The sequence below is a fragment of the Acinonyx jubatus genome, chromosome D1 (assembly GCF_027475565.1).
Source record: "Acinonyx jubatus isolate Ajub_Pintada_27869175 chromosome D1, VMU_Ajub_asm_v1.0, whole genome shotgun sequence".
NCBI lineage: Eukaryota > Metazoa > Chordata > Mammalia > Carnivora > Felidae > Acinonyx > Acinonyx jubatus.
The window spans coordinates 94,018,228-94,022,928 of record NC_069390.1 but is presented as its reverse complement, the minus strand read 5'-3'; positions in this window follow the sequence as shown (position 1 = coordinate 94,022,928).

The window sequence follows — 4,701 nt, the reverse complement described above, 5'->3', positions numbered from 1 at the left end:
ATGTAGAAGATGCCAGTGAGGCTAACTCATATTCATCTAAGAGGAAGTTTATCTATCCCACCATGAAGGTAGATAAGCTCACATTTCTATGAATCAGCTCCTGGTACAAAAATTTCTACTCCGGGGCGCCTGGGTGGCTCAGCGGGTTGAGTGTCTGACTTCGGCCCAGGTCACGATCCCACGCTTTGTGGGTTCGAGTCCCATGTCGGGCTCTGTGCTGACCGCTCAGAGCCTGGGGCCTGCTTCAGATTCTGTGTCTCCCTCTCTCTCTTGCCCTCTCCCACTCTGTCTCCCCCAAATAAATAAATTTATTAAAAAAATTTAAAAAAATGTTTTTAAAAATTAAAAAAAATTTCTGTTCTGCCTTTGAGTAGTATTCTGTCTCTTTCTCTCACCTATCCGTCTGTGAGAGAGATCTCAGTGTTCTCTTTTATACCATAAATTCCAAAAGAGGAGAAACCGTATTCATCAAGAATCCTTTCGTCTTGGCGTGCCTGTAGAAAACAGGCGCGAAAGAAATGCTTTGTGTTGATGAAGCTGCAAATATGTAGATGTTTTATTTGCATATTGCTATAAGATGCTGAATATATAATTTGCGTATTATGCCCATCTAAGAGAGTGGGGACTGCACTGCATTTTGTTTTGCACAGATATCTTTAAGTGCAAAACACACCAGAGTAATAAATTAAACATTTTAATTAAGTGCCGTGGCACCCTATTAGTACACTTCACTGTTACATGGTTAAGTGCACCACATAACATCCTTATTAAACTTCTACATTTACGCCAATCCTAATAAAACTTGGCGAGTCTAGGGGCGCCTGGGTGACTCCGTCAGCTAAGCGTCCAACTTCGTCTCAGGTCATGATCTCGCGGCCCGTGAGCTTAAGCCCCACGTCGGGCTCTGTGCTGACAGCTAGGTCGGTAGCTGTTTCACGCTAGGACGGTACAAAATGCTTCACCTGAAAGATTTCGCCGAAGGTGCACAATGACCTTAAGTAGTTGACACGATTCTTGGCCCCATTTTACAGAGAAGAAAACCAGTGCTTCAAACAGTGAAGCAGACAAGGTCAAGGCCACGGGGCAAGCAATTAAGGAGCAGGGATTTTAACGTCAGTCTGAGTGGGCTCTTAAAGTGAATGCATATTGTTTCCCAAGGTTTTATTCTATGTAAGCGATAGGAGAAATGGACTTGATGTGATGGCAAATGAAGACCAAACCTGGAGCGGGAAAAAAAATCCAACGTCACAATGGGTTGCTCTGGAATCACCAGCTGGGTGTTTACGGCACCTCTCTTCCAGGGGTGTGATGGCCAGTGATTGACATGCCGTTCTCCATCAAGGAAGAAGCCCCAATCTGTAGCATCTGCAGATTTCCCTGGTATGAATATTCTCACCAACCTACCATTACTAAAGGTCGAGTTGGGAAGAGGTCAGGGGTGCATTGTGTCTGTTCCCCTCTAAAACCCAGGTTTCCCGTGATCTCTGGACAAGCCCTGGAAACCTTGGACCAAGGAGAAGACACGTGTCGTGTTTTGTGGGAGGCCCCACTATAGGGGAGAGGGTGGTGCTCCGCTGTCTACACCCCACTGGTGGAATCCAAGTACCATCGGGCTATTTTTAATTAAACAGTGATGACAGCTGAATATATTCCCTGACTCTGCAGCTAATAGCTTCCTGACCTAGACCTCACTCGCTAGACCCACTCCTGAAACCAGACTGCACGAGTCCCTATGGGGCTTCTATTATTGGCCTGGCCGTCTCAACAGATGCAGGTCTAACCAAATCCATGTCTAATATAAGCATGCAAATGGGGAGATAAGAGGGAAAACGCTTAAGTGCTGAATCACAATTCACCGAGGGAGGAGTGGGTATAAGCAGCTGTCTGGGAGGACACCCGAGGTCATTATCACGGAGTTCCACGGAAGCACAAGAAATTCTGTCCAGCCATCATTTATAGCTGTTATCTTTTATCTATTCATGTCTCACATTCGAAATATTTGATCGGCTGTCCTGTTAACAAAAGGCCGTGTGCGTGTTGCTTAAAGCACGGTTTTCGCAGTCAGACGTATCTGGAGCGTTTAATCTGCTTCTGTTGCCATTTAATCCTTGCTATTATTATGCCCATCTTACAGCCGAGGAAACTGAGTCACAGAGGCGTAAGCGGTAGTTCCTGAACCAAAACCAAGATAGGCCTAATTCCAGGGCCTTAACCCCTTACCAAGAGAGTTTAAACTGTTCCTTCCATCCACTCTCCTCTTCCTGCTTCAACATTCATGCTTGTCTCTTCTCCTGAGAGTTTGCCAGTGAGGTTACCTCAAACCGGAAGGACGCTGCCTCTCTCTCCCTCCGCTCCTTCAACTTATCCAAACTGTAGCCACTCTTGAAGGTCCTAATCAAGTCCCAACGTTCCCGGAGTGTTTTCTTGGGTGATTCTAACGCAGCTAGCGGCCCCGCTCATCTTAGGCTTCCCGGCCGTATAAAACTGGCATTTATTTTGCCTTGCCTCAGCTGCTCCCCGTTACGGAACTTGCTTGGCTTCTTTTCTGGCCTAAAATGTAAATCGTCATGGGCAGAAGCCATGTGTGGACCTCACAAGGCTGAGCTCTAGCTAGATGCTCACTTTTTTAAAACGGATTAACAACACCGTACCCAGAGGTGTGCTGATGGAACGAAGCTCTGAGAGTTCTAGAATCGAAAGGAAGATTTGACATTTGGGGGAAGCCCTGAGCCAGGCATAGGACATACATGATTTTATTTAAACCTGTATGGCTGATACTGTGCCTTCCAGTTGACAGATTTTTTAAAAAAACACCCGGAGCACTCTCGTTACGAAATTTGCTACAACCGCGTTGCTTGACAGCAATCAAGCTACACCTTAAAACCAGACCAGGCTCACTGCAAAGTCCATACCGTGCTGCCCTGTAGGTCATCACGATGCCTCTGTGAGCCAATTCACCCTCCCTAAACTCCAGGAGATGGCTATTGTCCCCAACTCAGAAAGTAAGTCCGAAGCCTTACTTTGTTAAGTCAGTAGGATGGTGGAAACTTTCGGGTTGTCAGTAGGAAGGCGGAAAACGGCCGGTCACCATTTCCTAGACAAGCATCCCCCTCGGACCAGAAAACTTCCTCTGACGACACCTCAGTGTCATTTTCTCGAGTATAAAATAGAGCCGCCGTGCCTCAGAGAGTGAATGAAGGTTGTCCTAACCGCCGGGCTTTCCTACCCAGACAGAACTAGAACTTTCCGCAGGGAACAGGAGTGAGAGCCACCGGCAGGACTGGATAACCGTGGACAGGTGCTCCTGGATCAGATTCATGCTGCAGCCAGCCGTGAGGGCAAAGAAGTGAAGTTCATGGAGGAAAGAATGATGTTGAGAACCAACACACCTTCCCAGTTACCTGCCATCGCCACTTGCGGGATACGGGGTGGGCGAGTGCGGAAATGAGGCAAGTAAGCCACGGCAGCTACTGATTTGGGGACACCGGGGATTGGCAGGCAGCCCCCCTGGCCCAGCACCTGGGGAATAAGGGCAGCTGCCCAGGACACATAAAAACACAGTGGAGACCGGAGGAGAGGAGCCTTCTGAATGAGAACGTTAAATATCTGGAACCCAGCGGCAAAGCAAGACATTGCCAAGTGCCACACTGAACACAGGAAAGCTTTCCTGGGCCCTGGATGTGAAGGCCACGAACAATGAAAGGGGAAGCCCGGAGGGAAAGTAACACGGACACCGACGCCTGCACTAGCCCAGTGAAACGCCTTCTGCAGTTCTTACGGGAGGCCAAAGAAACAACAGTCCGGCAGCGGCCCGTCCTCTGTCCTCCGCGCCACACCTCCTTCCCCATCTGCATGTTGGGTCAGGAAGGACAGTGGTGGGCCCGGCTCCCTGCAAGGGATCAGGACGGTACATCTCAGAACAAAGCCTGTGCTGTTCACCTGCAGAACAAAGTTCGCCCTTAATGAGATGTGTGTTGGGGTTGGGGGGTGGAGGGGCGGGGTGGGGTGGGGGCGCCGACAGGAATGTTGTTCCTTCATTCCATTAAAAAGGGATTATGGGCTGACTGACCAGGTAAGCAGTGTGATCTGTGAACAGAAACTGGGCCTTTGGAAGCGGGACTGTGGTTTAAACAAAAGCCTTAAGAGACACAATCAGCAACTGTTCACTGCAGCAGGGTGGCAAAGCGTGATGTCTGTGTTTGTGCGTGCGTGCAAGGGCGTGTGCAATATTTTCTGCTGTTGCTAAGACGGTTTCCCCCCCTCGCTGGCCTCTCGCCCAATCAAAAGGTAGCTGCTCCTCATTGGCTGCCTGGCTTTATCGAATGACCATGACGAGCTGGGGTTGAGCCCACCTCATTGGTTTATTCCTATGGCCCATTGTCAGGGGAGAGCAAATCAGACACCTAATCAATATTTTGTGAAGTGGCACTAGACTCCTGGCTAAATTTGCATTAAATTCCTCCCTGTCTGTGCCTTTGCACTCAGATAGCATCATATTAACTTCGGAGGTAGAGAGCGAGGCAAACAATCAAACACTGCCATCCTTCAGCCATTTTGGATGTTTTCCTGACTCTTGGCAAAAATTTCAGAACGACAAACACGCACCAGAGGAATTGGTTATAAACAAGATGTAAATCTCCTGAGCAGAAACAAAAACATAACGTAACTAGGCTAGATTAGTGGTGTCCCTTCCAGATGCAG